This window comes from Etheostoma cragini, chromosome 16, assembly GCF_013103735.1.
Source record: "Etheostoma cragini isolate CJK2018 chromosome 16, CSU_Ecrag_1.0, whole genome shotgun sequence".
In the NCBI taxonomy this organism is placed as follows: Eukaryota; Metazoa; Chordata; class Actinopteri; order Perciformes; family Percidae; genus Etheostoma; species Etheostoma cragini.
The window spans coordinates 7933634-7946480 of record NC_048422.1 but is presented as its reverse complement, the minus strand read 5'-3'; positions in this window follow the sequence as shown (position 1 = coordinate 7946480).

Below are 12847 nucleotides of genomic sequence, written 5' to 3'. Positions count from 1 at the left end.
TTGTTTTTCTGTGTTTTTACAAGATTCAGCCGACAGTAGATGGTCAACGTCATGAGCTTTTATGTTGTCCTGCAAATCTCTTCATGGTCTCAAATAATGAGGCCTTCAGTGATTTCAGTAGCCTGCTTTTTGAGCCCTCTTAAAAAAGGCTTACAAAGATGTTTATTGTAAGGTTAGCACATACACGTTCAATCCTACACATGCGGTAGATAGATATGGTGATGTGGAGACTGTGACTGTAAGAAATGTAGTATTCACACATCAATATATGTTCTTGTTTGAATTACAACAGGGAATAACTTGCGTTATACAATCTATTAAATGTCTGAATGCACGACTCAGTGACTGGAAGTCAAGGTAATCTTAATTGCCTCAAAGCAATTCATATTGCCTCAAAGCACTTCATAAGCGTATAAGTAATGCTGCTGGGAACTTAATAGAAATATCTCTATTGGCCTATCTACACTGAGAATACAAGACAGAAAAGTTAGATTAAAGAACACATGAGACAAAAAAATGGATGAACAGGCCATAGATGGTTTGATTGGCTTACTTGTATGGGTAATCATAAGGCCTCTGGTGGTGCATATGTTCTGTCTAAGTGATTCTGACAACAACAAATATATTTGGGCTTTCTCCAAGGTGAGAGACAGCTCCGTTCGGTCCTTATTTTGTTCATATTAGACTGGGACTTGTTCTCTCTAGTGTTCCTTTCTTTTTTCCTTTTCCTCTGATCTTAAGCCTCGAAGAATCATCTTAACCTGCCTCTAGGCAGTATTCATCCTGACACTGAGTTTCTTGAGTTCACCCATGAATGTGAATCATCGAGCAAATATCCAGGGACAGCTTATACAGTACAGCCAACACTGTGCCTTACCGAAAATAAAACCCGGTCTTTTTTTTCTTAAAAAAAAAATGGGTTTTTAGTACAAATGTTGCCACAGCAGATGCAGTAGTTGTAAATCTCTCTTTTGCAGGTCGCTTCCATTAACCTTTATTTCAAGCTGAGTTCCAATCTGGAGGGCTGTGTTCCACACACTGCAGCTCAGGCTAGGGCTGAGGTGTTTGGGTTTGGCTGAATACAACCAGGCATTTGGAAAGTGCTAGAAACATGTTAAACAAAAAGGATAAAGCACACTATTTATATTGATTGCAAAGGGGGAGTAGGATTCCAATATGGCGTGCAGCAGTGGCCTCCTATGGTTTAGCCGAGGGACTACCATCACTTTACATTGTGGCAAACCATTAAGACGATCATGGTAGTGTGTTTTAGAAAAAATATATGAAACTATTCCAATAATTAATTGCTTTCCAGTCAGAGGAAAATACATCAGTAGACTCTGTAAACTAGCTTACACTGTATGAAAAAAAAAATCCATAGAAAAACAGATAATGGTCTTGTAGAAAATTAGCGGAACTTTTTCCACTAAGTTAAAGTGCTCATATTTTGATTTTTGGCTTTTTCCCTGTCCTTTAGTGTGTTATATACATCTTTTTCTGCACGTTATAGGTTTTAAAAGTGAAAAAACCCAAAGTCCACCCCAAAGGGACTTACCGTCTCCAACAGAAAACACTGTTAACAAACTGCTCCTAACAGGTCTGTTGTATGACAGTGAGATGCCTCACTCTGTAGCTAAAACAACGAGCTCAACACACAGGGTAAAAGAGGAGCTGCAGTACAACTAAAATATGGTGTTTCTGAAAATTAAACCACATAAATTATTCTGGTACAACCTCTTAATACAATTATGAACCTGAAAACGAGCATAATATGAGCACTTTAACAGATATTTTTGTTAGTCCAAATACGGAATATTCTCTAAATTGAAAGCATATCATCTGTACATTTTAACGGACATTTCTGTTAATCCAAAAATTCAAAACATGGAAAAACACCCAGGACAAATCATTACGGAAAATCCCTTCATAATGACAGTTTACAGGACAGTAGTTTGTTTAATACATCACAGTCGAGTCAATATTCATCTTTACCTAAGTTATATTTCTCTTAACATAAGTTAAGGAAAGTACAGGTGGATAGTGTAAACATTTTGGATAGATATTATCTTGCAACATCCCTATTTGATAGTATTTTGTATTACAAGTTTTGTGAAATGTTATGTTTAACTATGCCAATTAGGCATTACTTAAATAAATATGCACTAACAGAAATATGAACAGTGAATGAAGCTTGTCCTTTCTTTTCTTTAGATGACAAATTGAAGTTAAAAGTATTTACAAAGAGAGTATTGAATATCTGTTTTTATTACTCCACACATCAGAAAACTCTATCAACAGCCATAAACTCTTTTTGATAGGAATAAAATGTTATATTAATCAGGTCATGAATGACAGCGTGAACACAAACCAAAAACCTTCAGAATAAGCATAGGAATAAAACTAGAAATCTGTTTCTGTATGCAGGCCGTGTACAATTATTTGCAGATACAGAGCTGTGATGCTTTCACAACATCTGTGTAGAACCTTGACCTGCTTTATTGTAAGCATACACCTTTTTTAAATCATTTCAAGCTTTAAACCTGCATACACTGGAAGGACATTCCTATAGACAAAGAATGTGTTAGCCAGACATGACAACAGTGAAGAATTACAAAAAAGGTTTCTGATTAGACACATTTTATCTTTGTAGTGTGAGTGTGTGAGTTATTTCCATGGTGTTTTTCCCCTGATTTTGTTCCCTCGACTGCTTGATTCCATTCCTGCTTCATGTGTTTTGTTTTGGCAAAGATGTGAGGGATAAGAGGTGGGCATCTGTGTATGCCAGTGTCTTGCCATCTGTTAACTGCCCATGGGGTCTCTGTGGACATAAGCTCACATGGGTGGAACATGGGTAGGCAGATAGTTTCCAGTTTAGGTCAAGGGATATTCAAACACAAATCCTTTGTGGGTCCTTTTTTTGCATGGGAGGGGATTAAAAGTGATTGACAAAAAAAAAAAGAATGACAAAAGAAAGCTATGAAGTGCTGAAATGTTTTTTTTTAATATTCATTAGCTGATCTGATCTCAACTTGGCGTATGGCTATATATAGAATAACAGAAATGAACACAGGTGTACATTATGTATTTTATTGCTGCTATTTCTTCCTTACAGACAACCTTTTGCAACCATGGGTCAAACGTAGAGACACAAGGAATGTCTCCTAATGCTCTTGCAAGATGGAATAATTTACATAATGTAAGATGATAAGGATCTATAAACCCAGTGAATCAATGGGGTCCAATTACAGGCCACTGGAGTTTCTTATCTGCTTCAGTTTAACTTTGTGCTGCCTGTGGTCCTCCACTTTCATTAAATCCCCGATGTGATTAGGCTGGCGCATTGGCACAAGTTGAAGATTATCACCGAACGCAATCGTTGTTTGCCTGCTTACTTTTGTGTTCAAAGACACAAGAAAAAGCCTGCTCAAGGACATATTTGATGTAGTTAGTGGGAAATGGTATTTTGTATCTGTGGAGGCACGATCATCAAGCTAGTATTGTATTGTATCTCTTTATTTTCCATAATTCCGTCAATGTTAATGACTCTTTTAGTCGTGATCTTTGCTAAATGAACACATGCTATAACCATGAAAAAGAACCATTGTTACACATTTTTTTGTTTTCATCCCATCTTGCAGTTTTTTGGAGGCCTTTGCTAGGACTGTAAGCTGTGGGGATGCACCTTTTTTATAGTGCATTCACTTGTGAGAGTCAGAGACATCCAAGGTTGTAGCCAGGAGGCACGCATGAACAAAACACTTCCGTGGAAACACACAGTAATACACACCTCCACAGATTTCCTTAAAATTCCTGAACACATTTTCTTCCTAACCTCTCTTCCTTTGTTATTCTACGGCTTATGTATACATGCAGAAGACTTTGTTTGTTTGTAATATTTGATAGTTGAATGATAAACAAAATCAGACTTTTTCATTGGTTCAACCTACTTTATTGTTAACTTGTGGATCACAGTGCAGCTATTTCTAGTGCCGAAATGAAGGGGGACTAAAGATCCTTGCACATGGTGTTTATTTTGTCACGGTGACACACTCGGGGTGCACAGATTAGCAAGGCTCTGAAGAGCACTTCCATGTGACTCAGCATGTTTTGCCGATTGCTCAGCATGCTTCCGCTAACCCCTTTCCTTCAACACACCCACTTTGTGCCACATCCCAACAGTAGCGTTTGCTCGTCAGACTCCGTCCCCTTATCCCGCTCGCAGCCCCTCAATCCTCTATTTTTGGCATCAGACATTCTGGGCACGTAGGCCTCAGCACAATGTAAATTATTCAGCCCGGCTTGCCAGAGGCTGGGAGCGAATCATAAATCGCAGATGGTCTCAGGCCATTTCATACGGGTGACCGTGGTTAAACCAATGCACAGAATCATTTTGAAACTCACACAAATATAAGGACTCATTACGTGTAGCTCGGTGAGAGAGTATTTGATTTTGAACTCTCGCGATGCAGCCTTTTCTTTTTTATTCAAATGTGCAGTGCATGTGACAGGTACATCACCACCAATTTCTGGCTGGGCTTCTCGGAACACGCTTGCAGAGATTCATTAACTGTCAATGAATCCAGAATATGTCAAGTTTTTCTGAATGGGGTTGATATTGTCTTGCCTACAAGAAATACTATCTATCTATCCATCCATCTATCTATCTATCACTTAATACAGTCTAATTAAGTATTATTAGAAATGCTTAAGAAGATTCCAAGCACCCAGTTGCTTATACAATCATTTTATGCAAGCTGAAAATAATAGGGTTAGCTCCAGGAGGCAAAATACAGACAAACAAAAACAGTTACTCTGCATAACCTCTAAAACAGGAAACACAATATGTACTAATATTCACACTTAAAGAAGTGGTGTAAATAAATAAGAAAGGTGGGTATTCCTTCCCAGTTTCTTAATATTAGCTATAAGTTGGCATTTAGCTTGGGTATTGTAAGGTAAAGGAGCAGAGAGAATTGAGTGAATACCACTTCCTCTTTTAGTGCTGTTGTGTTTGACATTTCATGACATTTTTCCTTAAGAATACATAAACCCAATCTTCAAAGTGTGCTCTTTCCTGTTATCTAATAACTGCCATTGCAGTGTTATGGGAGATACAGTATAATGAGGCACTGAGATGTGTTACTTCGGGTGAAACAAACTTTTCTTTGTGTTGTTACAGAGTTCCCGACTTATAACCTGTTAGGTTGATGGTACGGTGCAGCTCTTTTCCCCCTGGTTTTACCGGTTGACTTTTTTGACAGTGTGAGGACTGCAGTGAAAAATGGGAGAAGGATGCAGGTCTGCTGTCGGGCACAGATGCCAGAGAGAGGAGGGCACGCAGTAGGGCAGCGTCCATGTTTAGTGAGGCAGTTTGCTGTTTAATTACACACTGTGGGAGTCACCTTCCTCAGACCTCCAGGTTCACACGCTTAGGCCAAGGGCACAACACACTGGCATCTGTGACCTAGATTTGGATGGTATGGGAATACTTAACACAGATGCGCACACAGACACACACACATACAAACATACTTTGACGACACTTTATTGACATATGTTCACTAAAGTGGAGGCTACATTAACCATGTATCCATTTCAAAACCTATATATTAAACATATTCAGCGGGGACTGTAGGCCTGCACGTTAATCAATGGTCATCACAATCTTGATTCACCCTGTTCACGATTTCATTTTAAAATGAGCCACAAACGCTACTAATTTCTTCTGTGAGTTTTAGACAGACTGCATAAAATAGGTCTGCAATGCTCTCCCTTCTCTTTAACGAGGCCTCTATGTGTACAGACTTGTGGTGATGCACAATGTGCTATATATATAGTGTTTGGTTTGGTTAAAATTATGGAGTAAATGTCTTTAGATTTCGTCTTTGTCAACGTCTTTCATAGAGCAAATAACATTATATCTTTCCGACCATGACATTTCCCGTAGACGTGTTTACAGTAGTTTCCGACTGGGAACCCAGAAACTACGACATTCTGTGCCCCTCGCCTGGCCTCATGGGGGTACCAGAAGTCAAAAGAAAGCGGCAGACTGCTATTTGAATATGACTGTGTCAGATAAAAGCAAGTGCCTTCCAGTGGAAAGTGGTCAACTATGTGGACAGTTTATAACAGGGAAACATTGCACGAATTAGAAAGTAGCCTACATTTGAGAAACTAACTAACTAAGGAGGCTAACCTACCTTCCTTTAAAAAGGTAGAGGAGAGCACCAAGCGCCCTTTTCCCCAAACAGGAGCTAACTCCGGTAAAGTTACGGGTGGATGTATGGATACGTAGGGCCAGCAGCATGACGGAGAAAACCGCAGGACAGAGAACTCTACAGGCGGGCTTTCACCGGCGACCCGATAGCTGGTTAGTTAATACACAGGAACACTAAAAGCAGGAGGGAACGTGGGTTACGGTGGGGCTCGAAAGTTTGGGCACCCAGGTAAAAATTTGTCCCTCCAAAAAACATGAAATGACAATGACAATGATTTTATTTCCATCATTTACGCTTTCAAAATAACATAAAACAAAAAAATGACCGCAATACAACATCAAAGCAGCAACCTATGGTGCTAAATTACGAAGCCAAAAAGTGTCAAAAGCTGCAGATCCTCCAAAGTCCACTTGTGGCTAGCTCCTAAAGGGAGTTAATTCCCATGGAGCCCAAGTCAATCGCTCACCACAATCAGTTTGGTGTCTCTCTGTCAGTTTTAGTCCTTAGAAAGCTGTTCTTAATAAAAGGACTTCCATCCAAAACTGTGTCCCCAAATGTACCCATAGACAGAAACACACACATACACAAACACCCCCCCCCACACACACACACACACACACACACAAACACACACACACACAGAGACAAATATTCACACCATGCACACCTAATTAAAAATAATTTTCAAAGTCCCACTAATGAGTTTGTCTACTCAGCATTAGTAAAATGTCTACTCCCTTGCTCAACAGACTTCCTTGTCCTTGGCCTCCCATGCTCATTTGTTACGTTGACCGTCTACTTTGTAAGCAACGTAGCTTTTCCCGTTTTCCTTCACACAGCATCCACACCCGCTCCATCCCTGTTCACGCTAATTTCCACTAATGATCAGTCAAGGATAAAGAAACATTGGGGCTTTTCTCTTGCTGCTAACAAGTCGAAGGCTCTCACCCCATAAAGATTAAAGGCAGGCTCTTTTGTGCACTGTGAAGCAAAGTCCAATAAATCCTCATTGATGCTCTCGAGGGGTAATTATCACAGGAACCAGAGGCAGAGATCAAATCACTGCGTGCTATTGACGGTGTAGCTTGATACAAACAGGTATGTTGGATCAGGCCGCCGTAGGGTTTATCAGTATGACTTATCAGTCCTTGATAGCTTTGCAATCTCTCTCTCATCTATCTCTGTAGGGTTTTGGCACGTCCTGTATGGGCTATTGAAAGATATGATTTAAACATGTTGAAGAGCAGATTCAATGTGTATTCTAATTCACAATGTCCAATGTTGTTTACTCTACAGGGTTTGCTGGAAATAAAAAAATGGGGGGCAAAACACAAAGTGCTGGTAATGATGGCAAACATTGTGACAGAGCGGGAACCAGTTTAATTAAGAAGTCTTTATAAAACCATAGCTGTACAGGATTTTGGAACGCTCCTGATTGAATAAATGGGAACTCTAAAGTCACATTCTGCCATTGTTTGAATTTTCTATCATTTAAGTTTTTTCCACCTTAAAATTGATTTATTTTTCCCACTCTAAGCTTCAATACTGCCATGCAGCATGCACATAATAATCTCAGCTATTTTCCTTTAATGATAAAGATTATTTGTAAAACCACTTCTGAATGAATCCACACAAATCCCAGTTTGATGGGGTTTGCCACTGTGGAAATGGAGGAAAACAAGATAATCTCTGAACAGCGCATGGTATTGAGGGGTGGGAGAGGCGAGGGGAAGATAAGCAGCCAGAGAAAAACAGATAGAGTGGCAGCAAGAAATGGACAAAGAGAGAGAGTGATACAATTCTTCCTTCCCCTCTTTTCTCGTGGTGTGTGGTGTGTCTGCTCTGTATGCGTTTCTCTGCCTCCATAAGGACCGGTGTTTGTGTGCACACGCTGATGATTTTGACAGCCAGGCTGTATCAGCAAAAACAAGGCCTATAAATTGCAATGGTTTTGAGATGCCTCATGCAGCTATTGACTGCTAATATCTTGGCTGGGCCTCTGTGGAACAGCACAACAAACCAGACACACTTAAATATCTGTTATCTCAGAAAGACACTGTGATTCTACATGCAGACACATTTACCTAATACATGTACATACAACACATGCCAGCATGAACACATTTACATCATATATACAGTATATATATATATATATATATATATATATATATATATATATATATATATATATATATATATATATATATATATATATATATATATATATATATATATACACACGTTAATGCAAATATGTTGTATTCCCTGATGCTTGCACCTACTGTATATGAATGAAAGGCTACCTCTTTGCTGAATGTGACACCTTTTTACTGCACTTTTACAAAATATTCACCAATTCTGCACATTCACCAAGGCTCCTCTGACTCGGCAAAACAGAAAAACTGTGGAGAACGCTTAACAATGAGCATTTAATATAAGCTGTATAAGCAGTTGCTTAGATTCATTGGATCACTTATGCAGTGTTTTAAATGTGCACACAAATATCATAAATATAATTAAAAGAGTAACACAGCAACTGTACATAGTAATAGTGGCACATTATCAATGGACATATTTCAGGTCCTGACTGACTGGAGATCATGTGCTGTGAAGAATATATTCTCAATACAACCCATGTGAAAAAGCTCATGATGTTTCTGAGCAGATGTGCAACACGTATCTTTGGCATTGACCTGTAGATACACTGCCCTCCGGAAGTGCTGTTTGAACCTGCTGACACACGTCAGTGAGATGCATCATTCCTCATGTCACCAACATCTAATTAGGTGTGTTTTAAAGTAAAACGTATAATAAAATAACAACGTAGTGTCCATTGACGGTTCTACATTGAATTTCAACCAGGGCGAGACCCCCTTCGACAAAATTGCAGCATTTTGCAGAATTACTATATTGTACTGTACATTTATGTTATGTTCTGATGACTTGTTCTGTCATATTTTCTGCAGATACAGTGTATGTGTTCATTGCCTATTGTAAATGTTGGAGGTGGAGATTGTGCACCTTAAAAAAGTGTTTTCTGTTGTAATTACAATAGTTAAATAACTAAACTAAGTATGTTTCTCAAATGTTCTCATGAAGGATTTTTACAATTGAGATACAAGAAGAAAATACAATATTAAGAACAGTATGCAAATAAAATATAGCGATATAGCATATACATATTCTACAAATCCGTCACACAAAAACACACTAAGAGAATATAATTATTACGCTATTGCAGTAAGAACAGAAAACACAAACTAGACTAAAACTTCCTTGATGCTAAATAATGAATGATGTTATTGTATGAAATCTGCTCCCCTACTGAGTGATTGAAACTGATGAAAAGGCCAGTGACCTCAGGTATGACTTGATCATCTTCAGTTTTTGAAACGCTCCTCTCTGCTTGAGCCACAGTGACTGGCAGAGGAAGTGCAATCCTGAGAGCAGTCCAAAAGTTGGGGTAGATCTCCGATAGATCCTTGGATCATGGATACAAGTGATTAGCTCTTGGAAGCTAATGGTCCCCCCCCCCCCCCTTGTCCGGATCGTTCCATCTGGGAGACCAAACATAGGAACAGATTTATACTTTCCTCCGTGGGTGCTCGCGGGCACCCCCTTTTAAAAAAAGTAGTCAAAAACTGTTTGCATTTCAGACGGCCAACATGAACATACACAGCCTTTCAACTCGATAATATTGTTTCAACTCAGGATAGGATCGGAGATGAATTATTCAACTGCCACATAACCCCGATCCGCTTTGTGGGTGCTCAGTAATAGCGGAGCACCCACGGTATCTGCGCCTTTGCCCAGCAAGTCTACCCGTTTGACCTAGAGGTGAACTGTCCCCCGCTCCCCCCCTTTCCCTTTCCCCTTCTCACCCAGCTTCTCTATGCACTGTACCTTTTCAGTAAGCAGAGGCACCAATTTGCCAATTTACCACACGTAACCCTAAACCATCTAAAGCGAACCGTAGATTTAACCGTAGAAAATTTCACCAGTGGAAAACTGCTAGTTTCCCTCTTGGGACAAAGGAAATAGCAAGTCGGATCAACTTGAGGATTGACCTTAGGATTTATAAAACCTAGAAAGGCATACACCCCACATACAACACACATTTTAACTATTGTCCACCAACATACACAGAATTGATGAATTGATAAATACATCTTAGTTAGTTAGAAAGTTAGTCAGTAATACGACATCCCAAAACAATGTTGCACTGGTGAGAAAGCACATGGCTCTCACAAGTGTCCTAACATGCAATGTTTACCCTAATGTTGTCCTCGGGTTGAATTGACCCGTTTTTCAATTCCTTTATCAACGCTCTTTGGCAAATACAAATCTCTACTTTCATTAATTTTTGGGTGTCTTATACAATTTAATAACATTTGAAAAAAAAGTTGGTTTCGATATGGTACTGAGTAAAAGTTGCTGTGATTGTTTATCAACATAGTTTCCTTAAATTTATTCTAAATAAGTCCTCATTTCTGCTTTTCTAAGTCAACCATTAGGTATAATTTATAATCTATAAATGAGGTTTTTTGACCATAAATTCCAAAAATAACTGTAAAACTAAAGTTCATAAATTAGTTATTTAGTGTTGAAAACGTCAAAAAACTAAGCCAAAAGTCTTTAAAAAAGGGACAAAAACCTAAGAAAAAGTGTTGATTTTCAATTTTGACGTGAAGACCACACACAAATTAAGGAAAGTTAAAAGTTTTTTGTGTATCCGGCCCGTCTCGCGATTCAGATTTGTTCCAAAAAGTGGTGGGTTATTCCTTGTGTCATGCCAAGTTTCATGACAATCTGGCCAGTAGTTTCTTATGATGCTGCTGACAAACAAAAACTAAAAATCCTAAGCATAACCTAAACCTAAAGCATAACCTCCTTGGCAGAGGACTTCAGGAAGATCAGTAAACCTGTCTGTCACTATAGCTAATGGTCATGTCCCTCAATGTAATATTGCACACATATGTTGAGCTTTTTGCTAGATTATGCCTCAAATAATGCTTTACACAATATGGTCATATTCTAAATTTATACAAGACGTTAACAAACCGTCTTTCTATGTAAATCAGTAGGACTGTGACGATTTGCGATATGAATCTGAAATATTGACTCTCAGATCCATGAACCTGTGTTGCGCTGTGAGAAGGCAGAATCGCGACACACACCTTCCAACACCCAGAGTGATCCTTCCCGTCCAGATCACAACATCACATCGCAATTTGCATTTAACCTCACTAAGCCAGGGGTTTTCCATTCAAAATGTTAAAATTAAAGATATTTTTAGGGGGCTGTTCTCCAGGCATATATATATCCCCAACTGGTATAAGCTTATGAACTCTCAAAAATGATCAAATTGCTCTGTAATGAACTGTTACAATTATCCTGCTAACCTCAAAATGCCAGGAGCAATTATCTGTAACAGGACACACACAAGATTTATACAGTTGTGTATATTTATGAAATCCCAGATCTTCACATAGTTTGAGTTTGCTCAGCTCCGATGCCCACGCTCCACCTGCTGAATGAACCAAATCATGAATACTCACATTAAAAGTGAAGATGCTCATCCAAAACAAAACCTAAAATCAATCTGAACAACAGGTTGACAATCATGAGGATGTCGCTAGGCAACCATTTCAATTTTAGCAAGAACATGAATTTTCATACATTTCTTTATGAAAAACAATGAAAACGGATATCCATTTGCCTCTGGCTCTTCACTGAAACCTAAATACACTCCTGGCATATTGCACAATATTTCAAGTTTTTGCTAATTTTGAAAGTAATTATTTCTTAGGTCAGCACATCCTGATTATAATCGTAATGACAATGACTTGGAGTAAACAACATAATTAGGAAACACCACACAGTGACACATATCTACTGACTTTCATCGGTCACAATCCGAGAAAGTGAAAGTCTTGGTCCAACTCGCTCAAATTGGCTGTGTGCTTGTGCATGTCGAGAGCAATGAAGTAAAGTCTCAAAGACAGTAAGTAAAATGTATCTACCTATAAATCCACTAAGTCCTAATCTTTGAGAATGAGTCAGGTTAAGAGGCTGTAGATCCAATCCATGTTGCGTGGATCACAGCATTCTAAGACATCCGTTAATACTCATTAATAGGATTCTCACAGGCTTAAGGTTGACGCTGATCTCTTCTAGCTGGTATTGCTTTCTCTCTGCAGCCAGCTGGGCCGACCAATGAGTGGATGATGAAGCAAGAATACTGCCAAGGTAGTTCATCAGAAGCTTGGCCAGGATGGGAAATTAGTTAATATTAGACAGAAAAGCATCCTGGAGTTCATTTCATCAAGTAAATTTGTGGTATTACCGCAGGGGCAATTTGATTTATTTTTGCATGCGGACACATTGGCACGGACTACAAACAGGTTGATAGGATTTTGTAAGCTCCTAGTTCCCCTCATCTATCTGAATCTATCTATGTATAAATCTATATTCACACGGTGGTTTCTTGGTGAATATGGAATCTTAAAGCAAAATACAGTTACTGCCCTATTTTTGTGTGCGCTGTCTTAAAGATAGTCATTAATTTTCATTAAGTGCTGTCAGTAAGGACCATTAACCAGGGTAGAGAATAATCACCTCCCCAG